Source organism: Lynx canadensis, chromosome D3 (genome assembly GCF_007474595.2).
Source record: "Lynx canadensis isolate LIC74 chromosome D3, mLynCan4.pri.v2, whole genome shotgun sequence".
NCBI classification, from domain to species: domain Eukaryota; kingdom Metazoa; phylum Chordata; class Mammalia; order Carnivora; family Felidae; genus Lynx; species Lynx canadensis.
In genome coordinates this window covers 38,560,666-38,577,673 of record NC_044314.2, presented here as the reverse complement: position 1 = coordinate 38,577,673, position 17,008 = coordinate 38,560,666, and the positions used below count along the sequence as shown (strand labels likewise).

The window sequence follows — 17,008 nt, the reverse complement described above, 5'->3', positions numbered from 1 at the left end:
TCTCTCTCTGCCCCTCCCCTGCTCGTGTTCTGTCTCTCAAAAATAAATAAATATTAAAAAAAAGATTTATGAAAGTTGATCTTCTGTTTCTTTTGTGTTTTTTCTTCTTCTCTCCTTCTTCTTGTAATTTCTTAATTCCCTTTACTCTTCCCTCTCCACCCACCTTCCCTGCTTACTCTTCTGCCTTCTCCTCGTCCCATTTTAGAAGGCTGCTTAGCTGCTGCATTTTCTTCCGAACAAAAGCTACCCAAGAGCGTTCTTGGTGAGAACTTTCACAATATTAAAAAAAAAATCCCCATTTAGTATTTATGTAGGATGCACATGAAAGAGAAGGGCAAAGTCAGCATATTACCTTGGCCATTTAGATTACTGTGGGGGTCAAAGACTGAACTATGGGGCACAGAGACAATGAAATCATTTAAACATGGAACACAAATTAAGTCAGTAAAAAGGAGTGTCTCTTATATTTTCTTTGTGGCAATTCACCAAATAACACCACAAATAATAGAGTGTTTCATCTGTAGATCATTTAGTGTAGCTGTCTATCTATCTGTCCATCCATCCATCCATCGATAGATGTATATATCTTGTCTGAACAACTAGATGTAAACTAATGAAGGATAGGTTCCGTGTCTCAAACTTCTCTATATCCTTCAAAACAGCACAGTTCTCATATACATCAGGCTCTTAGAAAGGGTGAGTGATATATAACAAATCATTATGAAATCGGTGACTACCCCAAAAACATTGACTATAATTGCTTCATATTACTATGAAACAATTAGTTGAAACAATACAAACGAATAGGAATTTACACATGAATACACAGACATATAACAAATACACATACCCCCCCAAAAGAAAGAAAATTATATGAAATCATAAAACTGAAAACATATGCAAATATACAAGAGAAAAATTATATTAAAACATATCCTTGTAGAAAAACCAATTAATTAATTAGCTTGCAAGGTAGTTGGTAACTTTAAAATAATCAAGAATATCTTCATATTTTCAGTAACCTTAAAGTTTCCAGCGATTGATGATAGTGAATTAGCAACTTGTGAGTAGCTGTACAATTAATATTTATACTGAGATTTTTGACTTACGTGTACTTGGGTAAGTCATGTTATCTGACTTATGCTTCATGCTTCGGTATCTCTGAGGTGAAAATACTATTTGCCTTCTCATCCACCTCCTCCTCTGCAAATAAATGAGGTAATGTTTGGGAAATGTTTGCAGCTTGGGAAGGAAACCCACTGCATACATCTCAGGTGTTAGCACTATTCCACATTCAAGCCTGGTATATTATCCCCTCTGTTTCAAATTGAAATTATACTGTTTGAGTTCTTGGGTTCTCACCAAAATCTGGGTCAACATAAGAAGATGATTATTTTTTATTTTAATTCTGAGGCTCTGTTCGCATCCCTTGCACGTGTGAGGGAAAACTGTAGCAAATAAACAAAGCACATAAATCAAGCTTTGAAAGAGAACAATCTCTATCCAGGAGGATTTTTTTTTTTTTTTTTCCAATAAAGAGCATGAACACTGTATTTCCCTGGAGGAATATTTCGGTCAAGGAAGGAGGATAGTGCATGCAGTGTGAGTGCGTGTGTGCGCGTGTGTGCATGTGTGTGTATGTGTGTGTGTGCTGTGCGTGCGCGCCCGCGGAGAGAGGGGCGGGGGAGGCGGATGAGGAGGATGAGATCATAGTTTCAGGATCCTCAGGAAACCCTGGTACTGGCAGCAGCCAGCCTCTGCTGTGCCCACATGACCCACAACTCTGGCAGCGGACCCGGCACTTCCAACATTATTAAATAATAAGAAAGCGGCTCCTACTCCATGCCCAAACCTCCCTACAGACCAATGGACACCTTCTAAGAGTTTGGCGAGTCGGTGACTGAGGCGCCCGTCCATTCCAAGGTGTGTGTAAGGCGTTTTCCTCCTTGACAGCTCCGGGATGGGGGAGGGCGCGGGGGTGGAGGGGGTCCGTGTGCCGGGCGGGGAGTGGGCGCCGGCCGGCCGGGCCGCCGAGCGCTGCCCCCCGGGCCGCCCGGTGCCGCGGAGCGAGCGGCGAGGCGGGAGATGCACATGACGCGCAGCCCGAGCTGCGCAGGGACCGCAGCCGCCCACGGCGCCGGGGCGCGGGCACAGGCGGCTCGGCTGCCGGAGCAAGGGCAGGCGCCGCGCACCGGCAAAGTCAAGAGTGGAAGCGGGCGGCGAGCGCCGGCTGGGGAAGGGAATCGCCCCAACGCCCACTCGCGGGGTTCCCACCTGTGCGCGGGCGCCGGCCGCCGCGAGCGCCAACCATGTGCCGGGCGCCGCAGCCAGGACTGCGGCGCGGCGCCTCCCCGGGCGGCGGGCGGCGCCTCGGGCCCGCGGGGCGGCGGTAGCGGCTGCTGCAGGATGGCCGGCCCGGGGGCGCGGGGCCGCGCAGGTAAATCTCGGCCGCCCGCGGAGGCCCGGCCGCGTGTGCCGCAGCCCCCGCTGTCGCCGCCGCGCCGCGCCGCTCCCGGGCTGGCGATGGCAGCCGGCCCCGTCGCGGCGCGGCTCGAGTTGTTTTTGTGGTCGGCGCTGCGCTCCCGGTCGTCCTCGCGGGCCGAGCCGTTGGGAGGTGGCGTGGCCACCTCCATTAGGGATGGCACTCGCGTTGGGGAGCGGTCTGGGGAGGGGGGGGGGATGCTTAGCGACCGGGAAGGCTGCGATGGGTCCCTTGCAGCCGGCGGCGTCTGCGCGTGTTGCAAGGCACTGCGGTTCCCCGGGCGGATGCCGTGTGGGAGTGGGCGCTCGGCGCTGGGGGGTGGCGGGCAGCGGATGTGGGTCCGGGGCGGCGGTGAGTGGCCCCAGCTGTTATAGCCTGTTGCCCATTTTGGAGTTTTCCGCTGGGCAGAGGGCGGACGGAGGGTTCTTCTTGACGCCTGGAGTGGGAGACAGAGAGGTGTCTGCCGAGAGACCAAAGCCAAGGAGAGGAGAGGGGTGGCCCGACGGCGGTGCCGGGCTCAACGGTACCATTCCTGGGACTCGGTAGTGAAACTTTCCTCTTCAGCAGGCTAGGGGCATGGCTTTGAGAAGATAAGTGTGGAGCCTGGAGGGGGTGGGGGGATCCTGGATGTACACTTGCAGTGAAGCTTACCACCATTAGGTTCATTCTTGCTTTGAAAAAAAATCGGTCTTTTGAGTTGATGTTTACGTTCGAGTGTTCTTGTTCTCTATTAGGATCACTTGGTATTAACGTGTTTGTGTTTACTTTTGAACATAACAGAAGCCTATATTGTTACTAATTTCTTTTACAAAAAAAAAATAGACTTCTCTTGATTATAACAAAGGTAGAAACTTTAGGAAAAAACACTCTCCATCCGTTCCAGGTACAGTTCTGTATGCTTTCATTCATTTAATCCCTACAGCAACATAAGGGGTAGTTAATAATATTATCCACCTTTTACAGTTGAGTCAATCTAGACACAGAGAGGAGAGATAACTTACCCAAAGTTGTACAGTTATTAAATGTTAGAGCCCAGTTGGGCTCTCAGTGCACTCTTAAGCATTATATACAGATATCTATCTATCTATCTATCTATCTATCTATCTAGGCATATATATGGTACCCCATTGTGCCTAACGTCGTCTCTGTTTCATATATTGACTACATTTCTCTACCAAGATGAACATCTTAACTATGCGCTAGACATTGGACACAATGTTTTCTGATTTTTAATACCATTATTAAAAGTGGATTATAAATGTAAATTATAGCAAATATCCTTTGAGTACTTTTGTCACAATTAACCAAATTACCTACAACAATTATAGACTAAAGTAGCATTTATCAGCAAAGTTAAGATGTTCAGTTAAGATTATCGGCCAAGTAAATTATTACAAAGCAGATGGCTGAATTGATACTTTTGTTTGCACTTAATTTTAAACTTCCTAAGGTATTAGTCTGTTCTTTGCTCAAAACACAGCCATCATTTTCTTCAGAGCACCGTTATCTTTGAACAAGTTAATCATCTTTAATCCAATCACTCTGACAAGAGGTTAGGCAGTTTTAAAAGAATTATGCAATTCTTTTTCAACTATCAGTGACTAAAAGCAGGTTATATTTTGAGGGTGTTCATGTATGTCTATACCTTTTAGCCAATTGTATGTGCTTTGTACAAAGTTATGTAGCAGTGAAGGTTGAAATCAAAATTTCTCATTAGTTCTAAGTTGAAATACTTTAAAAATCTCCACTTGTTTTACATGAACCATGATGTGAAGAAGGGTATCAACGGGGCAGACTCCCAACTGCACACATTTAGGCAATTACCTTCTTTGAGCTTATCATTGAGCTTTCATGATATTCATTTTATTGGACGGATGTCTCTCTTAAGTCTTCATCTATTATTTTTTTTCAAGTAAATGTAATTGCTCCTTCACATTACCAGTTTCAAATTATTTTGACATTCATCGCTTTCCTTAATTCTTGTCTCTCAGTTTAATTAAATTCAGTATACATATTTCAAACCCATAATTATTCAACATTATAAGTGAAAAGACTAGGATCCAACGGAACTACATGGAAACGTGTTCTTTGGACATGAAAAAAAAATCATCCCATCCTTCGGTGGTTAACATCCTCCACACCCCAAACTATGGCTTCCATTTTATTTTGGGATACCAGAGTGCAGAGCTGTGGTCAAAACAGTTGCCTGCCATCAGACACAGTGCTTTTGATATTGAAACTTGAATTTGAAGTTTTCAAGTCTATTTATACAAAATGTTATTGTTATTAAGGCATAAATATTATAATACATAAGTATAACCTTTCTTATCTGACTCAGAACTGTCCCGATTTTCTGGCCTCTGTTACTTATTTTAGAAAAAGCATTCCTTTGCTACTTGTACTTCGTCTGGTAGATTTGGCATGACTTTTTCCTTTCAAGTCCCATACCTTCAGTTTGGGGAAAGCTGTCTCTGCTTCCTGAGGGTCCCTCTGTTTTAGGTGCTTGATGGGGAACTGGGGACCAGCATTAAGCAGAAAGATGAGTGAGCCCTGCCAACATGGAGGGTGTGAGGCTTTAGTAAACTAATTCTACAAATAAATGTTTATTTGCAAATTGAGGTAAGTTCTCTGAAAGAAAGAATTCTATAGGAATTGTAATAGAGGATTCTGCACCAGACAGAACAAGATGTCCAAGCAGTCACAGGAATGTGGAGGAATGACACATGAGGAGCTGTTGACTAAGTCAATTGTCTTCTTAAATGCTTTCATAAATCTTTTCTGAATTATTTTCTGAATCAGAGACCTTTGTCCCACTCTGGTTATCACTAGACTTCTTTATTCACCAGGAGCAATACTATTTACCCTCGTTATCCATCTTGGGACATGGTGGGGTTTACAAAACTATCAATAACTTTTAAAGCATATAGAGCATGTGGTACCCTTACGTGGTTATTATTATATGTGTAGAAAGATATTTAAGTTTAGTGAAACATAATCCTTTTCTTTCTTTGCCTCAACAATTTATTTTGAATTTTAAAAAGTAGTTGTGTGTGCGTGTGTGTGTGTGTGTGTGTGTGTGTGTGTGTCGGGTAGTTGTTAAAGTGGCAGAATGTCTCAAAACAGAAATGCAATTGATTCTTCACACAGTCCCTAACATGCCCTAAAGTGTCCAAGAGAACAGAAGAGGCCCCAGAGTAAGGGAGGTGATATTAACTGATGAATATGCTGGGGACGTATGAACAATCAAAGTTTTATTTTATTTATTTGGAGAGAGAGAGAGGGAGAGGGAGAGATTAGGTGAGAGGGAGAGAGAGAGTCCCAAGCAGGCTCCACACTGTCAGCACGGAGCCGGATGTGGGGTTTCAACTCAGGAACTGTGAGATCATGACCTGACCCAAAATCAAGAGTCAGATGCTAAGTCAACTAAGCCACCCAGGCACCCCTGTATTACAATTTAAATCCATTTAAATGTATTGAATATTTACTATGTGCTGGTTATTCTATTGGCTATGTAAAAATTAACTTGTGTATGCTTCACAATGGCCTGGAGGTCTGCATGTATTACCCCACACACACACTTTACAGAATGGGAAATTGAAGCCCAAAGAGAACAATAATCATGACCACTGGCATAGAAGTAGAGATGAACCCTAAATTCAAGTATTCTAATACTGTACTTCACACTGTTAACTATCAATGTGTAACATCTAGTTCATAGTTTTACTAGTGCGTTAAATTCCCGTCGTCTTTGGAAATAACACCTCCCAACTTGATCTTTTGGTTACTTTTCCCTTAATGAAAATGAGTGGAAAAAAAAATAGAACTTCTTTTATGGCAGTGCTTTTGCCCCATATTTTATAGGCAAAATATACATAAACAAGAAGAGATACATGAATTCCTAGCCACCTGTGACTGCTAGATTATGAGAAATTTGTCATTATATGTTACATAATTTTAAATTCAAAAATAGTTATTTGAGCAGCACTTGAAACTATTGAAATTTAAAGAAAAAAATTTTAATGTTTATTTTTGAAAGAGACGCACACAGAGTGTGAGCAGGGGAGGGGCAGAGAGAGAGAGAGAGAGAGAGAGAGAGAGAATATGAAGCAGGCTCCAGGCTCTAAACTGTCAGCACCGAGCCCGGTGAGGGGCTCAAACTCACAAACCATGAGATCATGACCTGAGCCGAAGTCAGACGCTTAATTGACTGAGCCACCAGGCACCCCTAAACTAATGAAATTTTTAACATCGAGGAGATGTACTTAAGCATCTCAAATAATTTGGGGAATATCTTTAATAGCTGGAAGTTCTGGGACCATCAATACACTTAAGAATTTTAAGTTACCTGTTTCACCTACCCCCAATGTGTGTCCAGAGTATGCACTACAAAGAGGATATAAAGTATGACATAGAAACACCTGTTGAATTGTCTTGGTAAAATTTAGAAGCCCTGTTAATTTTTACATTGGGATCTTCTGACATGACTCATAGCAATTGTTATGATTAAAAAAAAAACTTAGTAATTTTAAATATTATCTGGGTAATGCTAACCTGAGACACATGGGATAGGTTATGAGCAAAGTGAAGTACTAATTAGTTAAATATGTGCTAATGCATATAAAGATCTTTGCACAGGGTCTGAAAATGTTGGTCAGTGTTTTCTCCCTGAAAATGATGGGTAACATGCAGATGATCATGATGAATGTTCATAGTAATCCCACTTTGTACATAGAGCACACATACAAGTTCATGATTCTTTCCTTTGAAACCATTGAAAATGCTTAAGGCAGTGCATGCATTTTCTGTGACTTAGGTATCCCTATCAAGAATGTGATGCATCACTTCTGTATATGCTCAGTTTCATACAAACCTTGATATCATGGAATCATTAGTCAACTATTGCTCTAATTCATACCAAAGTCTTGATCTGACTTTGTGGGGTGTGTGTGTGTGGGGAGGGGATTATCAGAGTGGGGGATGACATCAAGTATACTGATGAACAATTCATGAACTGGAGTTTACAATTTGATATCATTGTATATATAGGGTCCTACTGCAGAGGATTGTGTGTGTTTGATGTAAATATAAAATATGTTAATCAGTTATAATAGTTTAGGTTATGCAGTTAAACAACTTTCAAGTCTCAGTGACTGAAAAGTACAAAGGTGTATTTCTTGCTAATGCCATGTGCCCATGTCTATCAGTAAAAGACTCTATTCTATATCCTCTTCTCTTAGAGATTCATGCTAATAAGACCCCTATCATCCAAACATTCTCATCTCTCATCAGGCACATGGGAACATGTTGAATCACCCACAAGTTGTAAAAGGCTTCTACCAGTAATCAAGACTTGCCACTTTCACTCATATTTTATTGGCCAAAGCAAATTATATAACCATTCCTAACCAGAAGATAGAAAAGAAGGGCAATCCAATCCTATGCCCACGTGGAAGAACAGTACAATAGTAGTGAACAAATTAATGATTTCCACATAAAATTAGCCAGTTCCCTTCAATAGCTTTATTACCTAAAAATGGCTTATGATTTAATGTAAAAGTAGAATCAACAAGGGGCGACTGGATGGCTCGGTCGGTTGGGCATCCGACTTCAGCTCACGTCACCATCTCATGGCTCATGAGTTGGAGCCCCGCATCGGGCTCTGTGCTGACAGCTCACAGCCTGGAGCCTGCTTCCAATTATGTCTCTCTCTCTCTCTCTCTCTCTCTCTCTGTCTCTCTCTCTCTCTGCCCCTGCACTGCTCGTGCTCTGTCTCTCCCTCAAAATTCAATAAACATTTAAAAAATTTAGGAAACAAAAAGAATCAACAATAACCATGTTTTAGAACTTCAGCATGGGAAGGTAATCCCCACATAAAATCACCAGCAAAGTAGAGACTAAACTGAAAAAATGGATGATATCTCTCTTTTTCATTGGGGATGTATAGTCCAGGAATGAACATAAAGCTCTGGTTTATTTTAAGCGAATGCATGATGTAGCCTATTTGACAATACACACAAGCCAAGAACAGTGCCAAGACCTGCATATACCACGCAAGCTGTTTTCTGAACAGAGTTGATACTATTGACATGGTAGAGAAAAGAGCACAGCTTTGTTTGTATCTTCTTTTGTCACCTGTACCAACATGGGCAAAAGTAACATGTGTACTATTACATATTATTGTAAAAAGTAATACAGATAAACATAAAAGTCATACCATATGTTTATTTTAAATGGCCAAACATAATTTGAAAAGTTAGAATAGATCCAATCCACATTTGTTAAGTAAGCCTTTTATTTTGCAATAATTGGAGATTCACCTTCCATTGTAAGACATAATACGGGGAGATCCCATCGTCCCTTTTACCCAGTTCCCCCAACACAAACGAACAAACAATTAGAAAATGGGCAAAAGACATTAAAAAGACATTTCACTAAAGATATACAAATGGCAAATATTCACGTGAAAAGATGTTCCACATTATTAGCCATTAAGGAATGCAAATTAAAGCCACAGTGAGCTATATCACCACACCTATTGGAATATTCATCACAAGTATATAGGAATTTATTGTGTTTTTTTTTTTTTTATGTTTACCTGTATCCTGGGAACTTGCTGAATTCTTAGCTCTAAATGTCTTTTGTAGTTTCTTAGAGTGGTCTATGTAGGCCATCACGTCATCTCCAAGTAAGGACAGTTTTATTTTTTTCTTTCTAATCTGTATGCCTTTTGTTTTCTTGTCTTATTGCACTACTGGAGCTTCCGGTATTATGTTAGAGGGCTGAGAGTGGACATTCTTACCATGTTGCTGGTCGTCAGGGGAAAGGATTGTCTTTCACCGTAATGTATTATATCGGCAGTAAATTTTTTGTAGATGTTCTTTATTAAATTGAAAAATTTCACCTCAGGTCCAGTTTTTTCTGAGTGTGTTTATCACGAGTAGGTATTAATTTTTATCAAATGCTTTTTTTCCCACCAAATGAGATACTCATTTAATTTTCCTTCTCTAGCCTATTATTGTGGTAGAGTACATTGATTTTTGACTATTGAACCAGCTTTGCATCCCTGCAATAAACCACATTTAGCCATTGTGTATCATTTCTTGTATAATCTATTTGCCAATATTTTGTTAAAGATTTTTACATTTATATTCATAAGAGATATTGGTCTATAGTTTTCTTTTTTGGTACTGTCCTTGTTATTGGTATCAGAGTAATACGAGCTCCATAAAATGAGTTACAATTCCCTCCTCTCCTGTTTTCTGGAAGAGATTGTGTAGAATTGGTATTGAATTGGTATTAATTCTTCTTTAAATATTTGGTAGAATTCCTCAGTGAAAGCAACTAGTCTGGAAGATTTCTTTTTTAGTGTTTTTGTTTTGTTTTTTATTTTTTAGTGATGAACTCAATTTCTTCAATGCTTGTACTAGTTTCCTTGGGCGGGCATTACAAAATACCACAGACTAGTGGCTTAAACAACAGAAATGTATTTTCTCACAGTTCTGGAGGCTGGGAGTCCAAGATCAAGGTGTCAGCAGGTTTGTTTTCTTCTCACGCTCTTCCTTGGCTTGCAGATGGCTGACCTCTTGCTGTGTCCTCACATGGTCTCTCCTCTGTGTGTGCATCCTTGGTGTCTCTGTGTCCAGATTTCCACTTCCTATAAAGACACCAGTCAAATTGGATTAGGACCCATCCTAACTGTCACATTTAAACTTAATCATCCTTTTAAAGGCCCTATCTCCAAATGTGATCATATTCCGGACTAGGGAGTTAGGACTTCAACATATTAATTTTGGGAGGACACAGTTCAGCCCATAACAATATTTTATAGGCTTTTCAAATGATCTGTTTCATATTATGTGAGTTGTGGTAATTTAAGTTTATTGAGGAATCGGTTCATTTCATCTAAGTTGTCAAATCTATTTGTATAGAGTTGCACATATTTATTTTTGTTCTTTTGATGTCTGCAGTGTCTCTAGTGATATCCCCTGCTTCATTATTTTTTTTAAATGTTTATTTATTGTTGAGGGGGGAGGGCAGAGAGACAGAGTGGGAGGGAGAAAATCTCAAGCAGGCTTTGCACTTTCACCTCAGAGCTGGATGCGGAGTTTGATCCCACCAACATGAGATCATGACCTGAGCTGAAATCAAGAGTCAGACACTGAACCAGCTGGGCCTCCTAGGCGCCCCTCTGCCAATATCAATTAATTGATGTATTTAGACCATTTGTATTTTCTACAATTATTAATATGTTAGGCTTATTTCTGCCAGTACAGTTTTTGGTTTCTCTCTCTCTCTCTCTCTCTCTCTCTCTCTTTCTCTTTTTTTTTTTTTTTTTTACTTTCTCTATGGGTTTTCCCTTGCCTTTCTGTCAGTTACCTGAGCTTTTGTACAATTCTATTTTTATTTGTCTATACATATAATTTTTCACTATCTATTTCAGTTAACATTTTATCAATTCTAGTGAACCATAGAAACTTTACTTCTTTTGCATCCTTTTATTCTCTGCCATTTATAGTATAATTGTCAAATATTTCCTCTGCATACATCACACCGTGCTAACATTTTTGCTTCAAATGTCAAAGACCACGTAGAAAACTTGAGAGGAGCAAGAAAGTCCATTGTATTTATCCATATTTTTCTTCTTTCTTGATGTTCTGACATGCCTTCATTTATTGCTTCCTTTTTATTTTGAAAGTTCCTTAGCCATTCTTTTAGAGCAGACAGGTCTCCTGGTGAAAAATATCTTTGTTTTCCTTCACCTGAGAATGTCTTGATTTCCCCTTCATTCCTTAAGGATATTTTAACCGGATATGGAATTCTAGGTTGACAATTCTTTTCTTTCAGCACTTGAAAAAAACGTGCCACTTCCTTTTGGCCTTCATGGTTTCTGTTGAAACATCTATGAATCATCTTGGTTTTCTCTTATACGTAAGTGTCATTTCTTGTCCTTTTTAAGATTTTTTTTACCTTTAGTTTTCATAAATATAACTATGTTTTGTCTTAGCATGGATCTTTGAGTTTATTCTCTTTGGCATTCAAATTTATTCAGCTTCTTGAATCTGTAGATTTATGTCTTCTCTCCAACTTGGGAAGTTTTCAGGCATTATTTCTTTGAGTACTTTTTCAGCTTTCTCCATTTTCTCCTCTCCTCTCCTTCCAGGTCTCTAAGACATGAATGTTAGATCTTTTATTATAGTACCATAGTACCAATGTAAGATCTTTGTTATAGTATCATTTTCCTATGGCTGCTGTAACGAATTTCCATAAGTTTATTTTATAACACATATTTATTTGTTTACAGTTCTGGAGGCTGGAAGTCAGAAATGAGTTTCATTGGGTTAGTCAGGGTGTTGACAGGGCTGGTTTATTCTGAAGGTGTAACAGGACAATTCATTTTCTTGCCTTTTCTAGCTAGTGGAAGCTACCAATATTCTTTGACTCACAATTCCTTTTCACACCAATCTATTCTCTTCTGTATTCACATCTCCTCCTTTCTTCTCTGTGGTTAAATCTCCTTTTACTCCCTCTTTTAAGGGCACTGTGATTATATGTAAGGCCCCCCTGGATAGTCATTGTTTTTTCCATATCTCAAGCTCTTTAATCACATCTACAGTATCCCCTTTTGCCACATAAGCTTCCAGGAATTAGGACCAGGCTGAATATCTTTGGGAGCCATCATTCAGCCTACCACACACATGTCTCTGAGGCTCTGTTGTTATTTCAGTCTGTTCTCTCTGTTGTTCAGACTGGGTAATTTTTTTTTAGCATTTATTTATTTTTGAGACAGAGAGAGGCAGAGCATGAGCAGGGAAGGGGCAGAGAGAGAGGGAGACACAGAATGTGAAGCAGGCTCCAGGCTCTGAGCTGTCAGCACAGAGCCCAACGCGGGGCTCGAACTCACAAACTGTGAGATCATGACCTGAGCCGAAGTCGGACGCCCAACCGACTGAGCCACCCAGGTGCCCCTGGACTGGGTAATTTGCGCAAAGATTCTTTCTTCTGTCACTTCCATTCTGTTATTGGGCCTACCCACAATATTTTATATCTGATCATTGGGGTTTTTTTTAGTTCTAAAATTTCTATTTAGTTTTTTCTTGAATCTTTTTTTTTAATGTTTATTTATTTTTGAGAGAGACAGAGACAGAATGTGAGTGGGTTAGGGGCAGAGAGAGAGGGAGACACAGAAGCAGAAGCAGGCTCCAGGCTCTGAGCTGTCAGCACAGAGCCCGACGTGGGGCTTGAACTCACGAGCTGCAAGATCATGACCTGAGCCGAAGTCAGACGCTCAACTGACTGAGCCACCCAGGCGCCCCACTATTTAGTTTTTTCTCATGTATTATTTTTTTTTTTCTAGCTGATACTTTCTACTTTTTTCTTTCAAGTATATTCATAAATTGCTCATTGGAGTATTTTTTTTTATTATGGCTGCTTTAAAAACTTTGTTAGATAATTCTAACATTTCTCTGTTATCTCATTGTTAGCAGCTATAGATTGCCTTTTTTTTATTTAAAAATTTTGTTTTAATGTTTATTTTTGGGGGAGAGAGAGAGAGAGAGAGAGAAGGGCAGGGGCAGAAAGAGAAGGAGACACAGAATCCAAAGCAGGCTCCAGACCCTGAGCTGCCAGCATACAGCCCAATGCAGGGCTTCAACCCACAAAGTGTGAAATCATGACCTGAGCTGAAGTCAGATGCTCAACCGACGGAGCCACCCAGGTGCCCCTAGATTGTCTTTTTTCATTCAGTTTCTGATTTTCCTGGTTCTTGGTGCGATGAATAGTTTTCTATTGAAACCTGGCCATATTCTTATTATGTTAAGAGACTCTGGATCTTATTTAAACATTCTGTTTTAGTTGTCTTCCACTAATATCACCCCAGTGGGCAAAATGGGGATGGTGTCACCTCATCCCTGCAAGGTGGGGGGAGAAGTGCAGGCTCCTCACTCAGTCTCCCTTGTCACCCAAGGGGGCTCCGCATTACTGTGGGGATTATGAATTCAAGTTCCTCACTAGGTCTTCACTGATTCCTCCCTTGTTGAGAATGGTGGAAGTGCTACTTTCTGTTCCCCAAGTGGAATCCATACACAACATAGGGACAAGAAAGGGATCTGATTATTCCTGGGCCCTGATGACAGTCCTGACTCTCCAGTAGGCCTCCCATGACACCACTCAATAGAGATAGGGAGGGGAGACTTGATTTTGCCAGGTGGAGGGGTAAAAGTTCAGTCTCCCCACATAGTCTCCATTGACAACCTAGTAGGGGTGGATGATAGGAAGTCTCATTACCACTTGATGGGACTGAAAGTACCAGCTCTGTCCTTGGCCTTCTGGGCCATTACATTAGTGGGGATGAGGAAATATGGGGCTCCTTGGTACAGCCTTTTGAAGATGGAGGTCTTAGGGCTACGTTTTTTTTTCTGTCTCCTATAGCTGGAATAAAGCCATTATTGTCTAAATATTTTTTTTTATTTGTTATGTTGCTCCTTTCCTCGTCCTTTGGCTAGACAAAGCATGCTTTTTGTTGGCCTCCCTTTTCTCATCTGTGTCTATTGGCCTTTCTGGGTTTCCGGTTTCTTCAGTTCCACATCTGGGATATATGAAGCAATGCAAAAACCCAAGAAAGTCACCACTATGTCATTCCTTGGGCCCTAAGGCCCCTAGCTGGTTTGCCTTCTCTCCAACCTTCAGAGTCTTTTATGCTTATTTTATGTATAATGTCAAGGGTTTTAGTTGTACTTAGTGGAAGGAAGAGGGAAAATGACTTCTGCTTCATCTTCATAGAAGCCCAATCCACATTTTTCATGCAAGTGTAAACCGAAAAATAACACTCAACGTTGACTCTCAGAGGATGACAGGGGATTACTGCTGCTCTGTTTCTGAATAATAAACACTTTACAAGTCAGTGGGATGAGTGAGTACTTGGACAATGATGCGGAGGGGAACACAGAACGTTCCATCGGTGTTAAGGCTCAGGGACCACATGGAGGTGTTCTTATTCCTCCAAATCAATGCTTTTTCCTCTCCTGGGAAACCATTGCTGCAGGCCACGACAAGGTTGGAAACTTTTGCAATTCTCATAGACTGTCTTTTCTGGCAGCATTCTGAAACTTCACCATCCCAGCCCCTACCATATTCTCACTAAGTGTTCTTTATTCCCAGGAACATTATCCATCTGAAAAGCAGTTTTGAACCAGAACGTGTCTGGGAAAATGTTACTCAGCTAAAAAGGAAATAGTGAACACAAAATCCATGTTTAAATTCTGGGGGGTACTGAGGCGCCTGGGTGGCGCAGTCAGTTAAACATCCAACTGCGGCTCAGGTCATGATCTCACAGTTTGTGAGTTCAAGCCCCGCGTTGGGCTCTGTGCTGACAGCTCAGAGCCTGGAGCCTGCCTTGGATTCTGTGTCTTCCTCCCCTCCCCTGCTCGCTCTCTCTCAAAAATAAATAAACATAAAAATTAAAAAAAAAATTCTGGGGAGCATCTACCAGCAAGCATTCATGTTAATTTCTTTTGATGTGAAATTAGACATTAAAAATAAATGTATTAGTTTTGTCAAGCTGTTTGATCACTGCTCAGTAGGTTAAGTACAAGAGATGGGGATAAGAATTTTCTGCTTGAAACCAATATTCTGAAGAGTAACAGTTGACACAGAAGCAATCACAAAGAACAACAGTCCAGGGAGACTCTTCCAAAGAACAAATCAAGTTATTGACTCTGTAGTTAACCCTGAAGTTCTCACCGTACTAGAGCAATGTTCCTCAAAGTGTGGTCTTCAGACAGGAAGCATTAGCACACCCTTGGAACTCTTTGTGAAATCAAATTCCCAAGAAACTCTGGGGATGGAGCCCAACAATCTCTTGTAACAAGCCCTCCAGGTTCTTCTGATGCACGTGAAGCTAGAAGCCACTGCACTATGGTAACCATTGCAGAATCCACTAAAGTTATGCTTTCCGTGATTCTTGACTCAATAGTTGAGGTTTTTGGAAATTTTATTTATGATGTTTAACATTTTGTTGTACATTAACCATAAATGTTTTTAAAGTAAATATAGCAAAGAAACTAAAAATGTATTACCCAAAGCAGTCTCTTCAGTTAAATAGGCCTTAATGATTTCCAGATAATGATTATTTTGTATCCTTAACTCAAATAGTCAAAACTGCTCCATGCCTCATCTTTTTTGGTTGAAACCATAAACGAAGCCGTGCCTACACTTCCCTGCCTTTGTTCCTCATAGCGGCCAAGTCATACATTAATGCATTTTCCTGGCTGTCTTTATGTTCTTTTCTAGAGCTGACACAAGTCACGAAGATATTTGGAGGCAAGGGTGGGGGCGTCTCTGCATCATTTGAAGAAGATGCATTTTAGGAGATCTTGTCACACAGTATTGTTAGAGACAGATGCATATGCAGATGTCCAGACTCATCACTGTCATTACCACATCAGCTCTACCATGGGGGATTCACTGTGTACTCCAGGCTGGCATTTTTCTCTGGGGTCATGTGAGATTAAGGAAACTCTTGGCTACAGGGCCATCCTGAGGAAAGAGAAGCTGCATTTCTGATTAGAGATTTTATAATTGGGGTACAGTCACAAACCCCAGAATGGGGTAAGACAAAGTCAATAAGAAGTAAAAGATTAGAAGGTTTAAGAAATATCTTGTGATTGTAATAAAATACAGATAGATGCAGATTTGAGAGGTAGCCTGTGGCTTGTAGCCCTAAATATGGTTCAGTTCTATTTTACTGTAAGGACAGTATTATATTATTTTACGCTTTTAACTAGCAATTGCCTAAACTTGTAGAACATAGATTTGAGTTCATAGGTTTGAGTCCACTTAGTATCCACCACTTCTGGTTGCCAGTATTTCATTTTTTTTTCGATTAGTGACTACCTCTTACTCTGTGTAATTTTTAAGGTGAATTTTTAACTTCCATAAATCATGTAAGTTCAATACCATATACCCTTTACTCCATCCATCTTTTTAAAGGTGTCCTTGTTCTTGAGTAAACTAGGGACATGGCTCAGGAACAATTCATCTGCTTTTAGTGTACAATGAGACATGTTCTTGGTTCGGAAAAATATTGTTCTCCCATCCTTTTAGTAGCCCCACTACTAGTTCTATTATGTTTTGCATCCCTTCTGTTCCCTTTGTGCATTCAATCTGATGATATTTCTCATTTACTCATTTTGCTTGGGTGTTTAAATGGTTGTGCCTCTGCGGTATTTTGGGGATAAGGCTTCTCCAAACCTTCATTATGTCCTGTTTGTTAAATAACGCCATTTGGACAGGTTGGAGGAGCCACTCCTTTAAAAACACATTTTTAAATGATGCGGCAGATGTTCCCTCTCACACACTCATCCTTTACGAAACTAAGGGCCCCCAGCCCTGGAAATACCAGTCACATGTCTTGTTTCTTAAAGGAACCACTTGGGTGGCTTTTTTTAGATGTGGTAATTAAATCATCACCAAAATGCTTAGGTAAGGTTTAAATAGGAAGAAAAACAGCTCTTTCAGAATAAACGGGGG

At 40.7% G+C, this 17,008-nt stretch overlaps 1 protein-coding gene across 1 annotated transcript in view; it reads left to right on the top strand.

Moving 5' to 3' along the window:
* Positions 1-1,717: 1,717 nt before the first annotated feature.
* DTNA (dystrobrevin alpha) overlaps positions 1,718-17,008 on the top strand; it is a 356,259-nt gene continuing 340,968 nt past the window's right edge. The window contains exon 1 of the mRNA XM_032595369.1: positions 1,718-1,923. The gene's annotated coding sequence lies outside the window, so the exon portion shown is untranslated. The remainder of the gene's footprint in view (positions 1,924-17,008) is intronic.